The following is a 10,405-nucleotide window of genomic DNA, read 5'->3' as shown; positions in this document are numbered from 1 at the left end:
ATATTTATATTATATGATAAACTATTAGCGATCACAATTTCAGTAATGTCTTAATCTAAGCAACACAGCTTCAAATGCATTTACTTTAACTATCAACGTATTATTTCACAAAAACATAATATGAGTAAAACACTCTTAGGTTATTACATACGGTGTATTACATTCAGACTGCTAACTTCACATACATCATTCAGTATAACTTATTTGAGACCTATTCAAGTCAAAAGATTGTTTACCAAAATTGCACTGGGTACAGTTTATGAAATCAAATCTAAAACTTGCCTATTTAATTTAGTTTAAAAGTTTGACATAGAGTAATAAGATGCAGTCAGTTTAGAAGGAACACAAAAAAAATTGTCATCTCTTGATAATTCCCATTCGGTTTTAATACCAATTATGCTACAATAATTTCTGTATTATTAGAACACTAATTCACCAGAGTTGTCGATATCACAAACTATTAAAGACCTTTACTAAATTTTACCATCGATACAAGGACATTACTTGTAAATATCAATCACAACGCAGACATTTTATACGCTCAGGTATTTCACATTCAATCTTGTATGGTAATATTCTTTACAAAGCACAACAATGTCAGCGTTCACCCCATAACCTAACTAAACCATTACACAGACTTACACAGAAAGAATATATAGTTAAGATAATGTTGCCAGGTCATTAAAAATGGTCTATGTTGGTATTACTATTGATTCACTTATAGGGTCTTTACAACCGCCCGCCAGCTCATTTGGTTTTAAACGACTACTGAGCACATCACCAAGTGACAAGTGTTCAATAATCATTGGTTTATATGTCAATGAATGCACTGTTTTTTACATGTTTTCTTATTGTAGATTTTCAAGTTTGAATATCTGTAGAAGAAGTTTTTAAGTTCGACTTTTGTAAAATATGAGTTTGTTTTTATTCCAAAAACATCAAGGATACTCAAAGAACTGAACAGAGAAAAAAACCTAATGATTCAAGACAATGTAAATTTTCTTGACCTGCACGTTTAAAATTCCGCGAAACATCAAATTGATGTAAAAAAGGTCGCCAGCGTAATACAACGTGATTGCTAACCAATTGTATTCATAAAAGGATAAATAAAATCGTTAAATCGACATATTATACCTTTTACACATGGTCTACATATTTCATACTACGACTTATATCATATGTTTATATATATTACCTCTGATACGTAAGTTGTACAAATTGCATTATTAAGCAACTAATGTCTTTCTTACCGTTTAAATCTACAATTAAATAATTAAATAAGGTTGATGACATTTTCTATAGGTGTTTGAATTACGAAATTTCAAACAGCAATAGTTTTTAAACAGCAAAAATAATAAGAAATAAAAATTCCTTTGCATTGTTTCATGTAAAAATTAAAATCTTCTAAAGTATGACAAATGTAATGTTTGTTCACATAGTTACAATGATACAATAGGAAAATGTTTTATATAAAAAAAAACAATTAAGAGGTTTTTTTTTTAAATTTAGAATTTTCTATCTATACAAAAAATCCTAAATAGACATTTACATTCCCAAAGAGCTCATGCTGAGTCAACATTACGAGCCTTCATAGGATTGGTCCATATTTATATGGGTTTTAACCAACATTTTAATTCATAAACTTGTGATAAAAAAACCATTGCAATAATCCTCAATATATCAAGCACTGAATTCTCAAATATAAGAGTAAAAGATGAAAGGCTGTGAATTTTCTGTAAAATTTCCATATGTTTAGCCTTGAATAAACTTTACGGTATAAACTCTTTAGTTATAATAATAAACAGACACATATAAAGTTTTCTATACAATTTTTAAGTTTGGGAAAACTAGGTAAAGGTTTAATGGTGAAACGAAATAAAAAGTTGTCTTAAAAACTCAAAAACTCGAAGGTACTGGATTTGTTTGCAACAATTATTAAAATTATAGTATATTTTTTATTAATCTCTTTCTCTCATGATGTATCGTAAACGGAATATGTCGTGAATATGGATACACAAACTATGTGGGGTGCATTCAATATGAATATCAGTGGGATGAATTGAGACGAATGGCAACATACAGATAGTTCAGCCTTTTCAATAGTCATCTAGCGCGAAAAGTACGATAACTCAATTTTAAAATTAAATATTTTTGGAGACGGTCAATTTCCGGAATTGCATGCTTTATAATCACGATTTTTTTTCTTCTTTGGCCGTCGACAACAGAACTATTGCTGCATTCTTTGACTATAAGGTATATTTAATAAGGCAGTTTTATCAATGTATTATCGTGGTATCGATATACGTAAGTAATGCTAGATACCTGAATTAATTGTAACTTTGGCAAGGACAATTCATCACTTAACCTGAAAACATGATTTTGTCATATATCACTTATCGGCATCTCCGTGTGGCAAACCAGATCAATGTCCTGATTATCGTAACCCCATCATTCTGATTGTTGTTAATTGCTACATACTACCGTTTTTTTAAATGCGTGTTTGTTTACATTATCAACAAATGTGAGTAACATTCTAGGTCGAGTTGTCGTTCATAGTGTATAGTTTGTTCTAAACCATTAATTGTTTCTGGTACAGGTTGGCAGTTCCATTTCCAAAATAAACAGTTGGAAGGCAAACGCCTGAATCTGACAGATAGAGGTCAATTTGTCGACAAAAAAAGAACCCGTATGTAAAATGTTTACGCCCACAAACAGCGCCACCTATAATTTTTTCTACGGCATCTTTGAGAACGATGTCCCATTCTGTAGTAAATAAAAACATTAAATTAAATAAAACATAGAAAAGTAACTGTAAAACACAAATTGAAAGATATATTTGCAGATGACTGTTTATGCATGATACGCTGGCAATGTGCGCAATGTCCTTTAATCCAAGATTGAAAATTAGTTTGTTTCCTACGTCAAGATGGCGGATTTCAATGTTTACATTTTTTCACCTATTTATAATCTGACAGAAATTCGTATCCAATCATTTATTAGCAATTTTATTATTGATCTTTGAAGATCATCCAATTGCATTTGCCGTTAGAAAGTGGCTACACGTTACCAGCCGTCGTTACAAAGTAGCCATGTGTTTTGTGGGGATACCTTTGGAATGTTGTGTATTCAAAAGATATATGGCGTCGTCGACAAACTAGAAGGCAATGACTGCTGGCATTCCATCTGACGGCTGAGAGGGGTATCCACGGAGGAAGCCGAACATTTACGAAGCTGATGTGTGTGTCATCGGGCTTTCCACGGAGATGAACGAACTTTGACGGAGTTTCTACCAGACCGGAAATCCACGGAAGGAGCCGACCAGTGACGGATATTATTTGTGTAATCGGAATATACACGGACTTAACCGAACATTGTCGGAGTTAAAGATTGAAGACGAACATTGACGGAGATGTATAACAGTGCCGAAACCGTTTACCAATGAAGTAACTGTTTTCTGTATTTGGAATATATGTGATATTGTGATTTTTTCAATCTGGATTATATGTTTTATTCATTTTGGATTATGTGTATTATTCATACTGGATTATAGTTATGCATTGATTCATTTTTTTGTGAATATAGAGTGGAGTTATATATTGTGTATTTTTGCAATTTTTGTATATATTTTTGTAACAATTTTCAATAGTTTTGAAAGTTCATAATGGCAAGTAATCCTACTTGTAAGTCTTTACAAAAGCAAGTGACTGAGTTACAGAATAGAATTAAAGAACTATCTTGGAAACCTAGTGTTGAAAATGAAGTGAAAAAGACACCATCGAACGAAAAGAATGTATATGTGCAGAAAGACAGAAAAGTTCCAAAGTTTACTAGATATAATTTTCAAGTTGAAGATTGGATTGAAGATGTTAATACTGTGTTACATGCACGTGAGATGTCCCGTCAAGAACGAGCGGATTTTATATATTTACAACTTGAAGGTTCTGCTAAAGATGAAGTGAAATATCGTTCTCATCTAGTTCGACAAAGTCAAGATCGAATTTTAGAAATTTTGCAAGATGCATTTGGTGTAAAGGATAACATTACTAAACTACAGAAGAATTTTTTAGATCGTGTGCAAAAGCCAAATGAATCACTCAGGGAATATTCGTATGTGTTAATGGATTTAATGAGTAAAATAACAAATAAAGATTCTACTTGGATGCCTAATAAAGAGAAAACATTGTGCGACCAATTTTCAAAAAATGTACAAGACAGTTTCTTAAGAAAACGTCTGAAACAAATAGTTCGTGCACAATCTCATATACCATTTTGGGATTTACGTGAAGAAGCTATTATGTGGTCTGATGAGGAAGAATATAAAGATAAAAGATACAACACAAAGATGAAAAGCGAAACAACTGATACTGTACCGGAAGAATCTACAACTGATGTTTGCGCTAGTAAGGATAAAACTGACAGTAGTAGTGAACAATCTGATAAATTCAACCAATTATTGGGTATTGTACAGAAACAAAGTGAACCGATTGAAACATTAACAAAGATCGTTAATACAAAGCAACAATCGACTAATAATAACAGTAGATACAATAGGTTTGAGCCACAACGACGTTCTTCGTTATGTTTTGGATGTAATGAGCCAGGTCACAAGATTGCAGATTGTCCAGTTGGCTCAATATCTTTAATTGTTTTTCCATAGGCGATAATGGTAACGTTTTTTCCTGTAGCTCAGTCCATATCGTAAACTTGGATATGTATGATAGCTCGTTTCGAAGCTGTGACATTTTCACATATGTGGTTAAATTTTCGGGGTACGAAGTGAGATTACTTTTTCCGTAAATTAGCAAACCCCGAACATCCGTTTGTGATGTGGCTCCTTGTGGTAAAATATCCCCTTTTTAACACAATAAGTTCTTTGAAAATTTAATACTTTGAACACATTCAATAGCTCCATAGTTTTTACACATTTATTCTATGTTCCTCTACTTTCCTAATAACCACAAATAAATAAGTTCAGTCATTTGTTAAAAATAGAAACATGTCCAATATCACTACACAGAGATTTTTTCTTTACACGTGACTTTTGAGTTCCTCATTTCAAGGCGCATTAGGGATGTTGTCCCATATTGCAATCCATAGTTCTGATTTTTCCAAATATTTTTATGTGATCTTCATCGGTATGACATTCTGAATAAATCTGTGTATTTTTGTCCATTTCTGAAAAAAAATAAAGTTGTTTCAGCAATATAAGGCAATGACACTTTTATCGCTATATTTATTTATTTTGAATACAAAGTGTATGCATAATTTATTTCTTACAGTATACCTTCACTAGTCAAAAGAAGGACAAAACATCTGAATGTAACCTTAAATTACAACACACAGACCCTGTTAAAGCATGCAATAAAATTTTCTGGTGCCTAAAAGTGCATTTTGACAGAGAAATTATGCAAAAATGAAGATTTCATAAATAAAACACCAAAATACTTAATTATTCTAGCCAGTGGAAACCTGGTATTTTATACTGTAGAAACCACTATAAACTACTGTAAAAGTCATTTGAATCATATAATTAGAGTGCAATGAAGTGCAAATTTTCAAAACTTGTTCTTTCACATAATTGTATTTGAGAAAAAATGTTTTTTACATGTATTTCAGTGAAAATCTTTTATCAGTGAGATATTGGCATGAGGTTTTAAAGGAAACATTGTGACATCACACGTAATATGGCGTCATTAAATAACGACATATCAAAATAATGCTAATTATAGTTTGCAGAGTTACATGAGGAACAGTTGCCGCAAGGTTTAACTTGAAATATGGAGTCGAAAAGATCAGTAACCAAGCATTTTCATTTAATGCCAAGACCATAGCAACAGTTTTCATATCAGTATATATTTAACATACCGACTGTAATTTGAATTGCATAAATACCATAAATAAACAATTTAGAGCTTGCCAAATAAAACAAAATGCTTACCAGTTATTCAGGACCTTTTAAAACCTCTAGTTTGTCATCTCAGGTTAAAAAGTAATGATATGTCTGGAACTGAAATAAGACAACAAAATTACTCAGGCTGTGTTATTATTTGGTTTAAATACATAAGTATTATTGAGAGAGCAAAAATCAAATTCTTGAACGTTTTATCGCAAAGAAAGAAAAATGCTTCTCCCTTGTGGCTTATCAACCTTCGTTTAAATCTTTTATATTAGAAGCAACGAGTGGTAGCTAACTAGATTAAAAGTTGAAAAGGTGCAGCAATATTGTTTTCGAAAGGTTTGTTGACCCTCCCCCTTTTTCACTGAGAAAAGACAATATCTTGTGATTTGCTAGTGTGCATTACAAATAATAATTCGTGATTTCTTTAATACATGTACATGTTTGTCTGTTTATTAACTGCATATGATATCTACTGACTGACCATGGGTCAAATTATTGGATAAAAGCACATGATGATGATGTATTTCACTTTACTCGTATGGAGTGTGTTATCTCCCTTGATTATCAGTTATTCCTGTAATCCGGAGTGATAATTACATAACAAAGACTGTATTGTGTCATGTTTACTTACAGATAAAACTATTATGTTAGTTCATGCCTTTTTCAATTCATAAACAAATTCCTTTCGGATCTCTCGGGGGTGTAAACAAAGTTAGAATTGTGCCTAAAAAAAGTGTTCAGCCCCGTGCCTGTAATGCTTTCTAAAAGCGAAAATTTCATTGAGTATCTGCTGGTATTTATCTATAATGGTTATCTGAAATCCTCTGGGATATATAGGTATAAATAAAAAAATACTTACCATCATTTTCACAATTTTCCCGGGTGTATAAGGTGAAATCATCCATAGATCACTCTGGAAACTTCTGATTTATCTTTTTGTAAATTGGCTCAATATCTTTAATTGTTTTTCCATAGGCGATAATGGTAACGTTTTTTCCTGTAGCTCAGTCCATATCGTAAACTTGGATATGTATGATAGCTCGTTTCGAAGCTGTGACATTTTCACATATGTGGTTAAATTTTCGGGGTACGAAGTGAGATTACTTTTTCCGTAAATTAGCAAACCCCGAACATCCGTTTGTGATGTGGCTCCTTGTGGTAAAATATCCCCTTTTTAACACAATAAGTTCTTTGAAAATTTAATACTTTGAACACATTCAATAGCTCCATAGTTTTTACACATTTATTCTATGTTCCTCTACTTTCCTAATAACCACAAATAAATAAGTTCAGTCATTTGTTAAAAATAGAAACATGTCCAATATCACTACACAGAGATTTTTTCTTTACACGTGACTTTTGAGTTCCTCATTTCAAGGCGCATTAGGGATGTTGTCCCAGTTGTGAATTCCAAGAAGTCGGGAAACGGGTAGAGTCTACTGTGAAGAGTCCCATTGTAGATGATAACCATATGGACTCAATTCAAGCTGATCGTTTAGTGGGTAAATGTCCAACCATTAGTGCTTACGTTGAGGGATTTGAAGTTAACTGTCTAGTAGATACTGGGTCAACTGTTACAACAGTTACTGAGTCATTTTATTACCGTTTTCTTAGGAGATGTACTGATCTACAAACTGATATAACGTTTAATTTGAAAGGTGCAAATGGAATTTGTATACCGTATATAGGATATGTTGAAGTTGATATTGACATTATGGGCCAACGTTTGCCAAATAGAGGTGTTTTGATTGTGAAGGATCCTATTGATAGTTATACCCGTATGAGAAAAGAAAATGTCCCTGGACTTTTGGGAATGAATGTTATTAGCTTATGTAAAAAACTTTTGCAAGAAGATTATGGGAACCAGTATTCAGAACAAGTTACCGAAATAGCCGAAAATTTTAAACTTAGAGAACTTTTTGAAGCTTGTGACAAAAACGAACATTGTAATACTATTGGAATTATTAAACTTTGTTCTAGTTCACCAGTTCGTATTCCTGCGAATTCTGTGATTATTTTGAATGGAACTGGGCCGAATTTACCAAGAGTGTATGATGCTGTGGTTGAACCTTTACACACTAGTGGACACTTGCCTTCTTCTTTTATTGTTGTACATACGTTTGTTACTGTTCGAAATGGACGATTAACTTTTAGAGTTGCTAATATTGGAGATGATGATATGTGGCTTGCTCCAAGAACTAGAGTTGGTATTTTATTGAAAGGTGATGTAGAAACCCATGATAAAGGACATGTTGAATTTATACGAACAGGTCATACAGAGGAAATTTATATTCATGATATTGCTAATTGTGCAGAAACTGATGTGAATTTGTCAAAAATTGAAGATTTTGAAATGCCTGTAGATATTAGCCATTTTTCAACAACAAGCAAGCGAAGAGATGAAATAAAAACATTATTTTATAACTATAGTGACATTTTTTCGAAAAGTGATACTGATGTTGGATAAACAAAGACAGTAAAACATAAAATTCGCACAGTAGATGATGTACCAATTGTTCAACCGTATAGACGAGTTCCGCCTAATCAGTACGAAGAGGTCAATCAACATATACAGAAGCTAGTTGAAAACAAGATTATTCGTGAAAGCACAAGTCCGTACGCTTCACCTATTGTACTAGTGAGGAAGAAAGACAATTCTCTGCGCATGTGCGAGGACTTTAGAAAAATGAACCAGAAGTCTTACAAAGATGCTTACCCATTACCTCGTGTTGAGGAATCTTTTGATGCTTTGAGTGGAGCTAAATTGTTTTCAACAATGGATTTAACTAGTGGTTACAATGTTGTGGCGATGCATGAAGATGATATAGAGAAAACTGCTTTTACAACACCGTTTGGACTTTACGAATATCTACGAATGCCGTTCGGATTATGCAACGCACCTGCAACATTTCAGCGTTTGATGCAACATTGCTTTCGAGATGAAATTTTTAACATTTTGTTAGTTTTTTTAGATGACATTATTGTGTATTCTGCAAATATTGAAGAACATTTGAAGCGGTTAGAAGTTGTTTTCAAGAGATTACGAGAACATGGTTTAAAACTGAAGCCTTCCAAATGTCATTTTTTTAAACGAGAAGTTCGCTATTTGGGCCACGTCGTTTCAGATGAAGGAATTCATACAGATCCAGATAAAATCAGTGCAGTTCAAGATTTTGAAATACCTACAACCGTTAAGAAGTTAAAGACTTTTTTGGGTTTAGCAGGATATTACCGTCGATTTACACAGGGATTTAGTAAAATTGCAGGACCTTTACACAAATTAGCTCAAAAGTTTACACCTCATCCACGAAAATTATTTGGTAAGGAATGGACTACTGATTGTCAGACTGCTTTTGATACTCTGAAAGAACACTTAGTTACTGCTCCAATATTAAGTTATGCGAAGTTTGATGAACCGTTTATTTTGGAAACTGACGCAAGTATGCAAGGATTAGGTGCTGTTTTGTCACAATTTGTCGATGAAAAATTACATGTTGTTGCGTATGCTAGTCGTGCTTTAAGGCCAAATGAGCGCAATATGGATAACTATAGTTCCAGAAAATTAGAACTCCTAGCTTTAACTTGGGCAATTACAGAAAAGTTTAGAGATTATTTACTTGGATCCAAATTTACAGTTTTTACAGACAATAATCCATTGTGTTATTTACAAACATCGAAACTAAGTGCACATGAACAAAGATGGTTGTCGAAATTAGCCGTTTTCAATTTTGAGGTAAAATACAGACAAGCTAAACATAATACCAATGCCGACGCACTATCCCGTATGCACGATAAAATTAAACATTCGAAATCTGAGGATGTTAAAAATTTACTTCAAACTTTTGCTGCAGGAACTGTTGTACCAAACGACTTAGCAGCAAATATACAGTATGAGTCAAGGAAAACAGTTTATACAGAGGAATCATTCGTGACACTGCCTACTTTAGATAGACAGGAGATTAAAGATGTACAGAAACGAGATACTGTGATTGGTAAATTTATTGAAATATGGAACACTAAATGTAAACCATTGAGATCGGAGCAACGGAAATTTGAAAGACCGTTAGTAACATTATTACGTCAGTGGGATCGAATTGAAGTTGTAGATGGCTTAGTTTATAGGGTAATCATTGATCCAAATCAGGGACACTTGAAGCAATTAATTTTACCAGCTGTGTGACGGGACAAAGTATTGAAGAACTGTCATGATAAATTAGGTCATCAAGGAATTGAGCGCACATTCTGCAGTATCAGAATCAGGTGTTATTGGCCGGGAATGTTTAGACATATCAAGGATTATTGTAAGTCGTGTGAACGTTGCATTGTTTCAAAGATGCCACAACCTGCCATAAGACCAGCAATGGGCCATTTGATATGACATGATATATTTCAGTATTGGTTAACATGGCTGTCTCCATTTAAAATTTGCATACATATTTTCAAAAGAATTAGATGTACGGAAATGTCCCATCGGAAATTTAATTTGGAAACTTAAAATATTTCAGT

The 10,405-nt window shown here is 33.0% G+C and overlaps 1 protein-coding gene and 1 long non-coding RNA gene across 2 annotated transcripts in view; one reads left to right on the top strand and one right to left on the bottom strand.

Moving 5' to 3' along the window:
• LOC134722040 (uncharacterized) overlaps window positions 1-10,405 on the top strand; it is a 112,753-nt gene that overhangs the window by 72,410 nt on the left and 29,938 nt on the right. The gene's annotated exons all lie outside the window — the stretch shown is intronic.
• LOC134722039 (uncharacterized) lies at window positions 4,912-7,292 on the bottom strand. Its single transcript, XR_010107955.1, has 3 exons — window positions 6,759-7,292; window positions 5,939-6,007; window positions 4,912-5,175 (listed from the first exon to the last, which is right to left on the bottom strand). It is a non-coding gene; the product is annotated as an uncharacterized LOC134722039 (long non-coding RNA).

The sequence above is a fragment of the Mytilus trossulus genome, chromosome 6, assembly GCF_036588685.1.
Source record: "Mytilus trossulus isolate FHL-02 chromosome 6, PNRI_Mtr1.1.1.hap1, whole genome shotgun sequence".
Taxonomy (NCBI): Eukaryota; Metazoa; Mollusca; class Bivalvia; order Mytilida; family Mytilidae; genus Mytilus; species Mytilus trossulus.
This window is presented reverse-complemented; position numbering and strand designations above follow the sequence as displayed.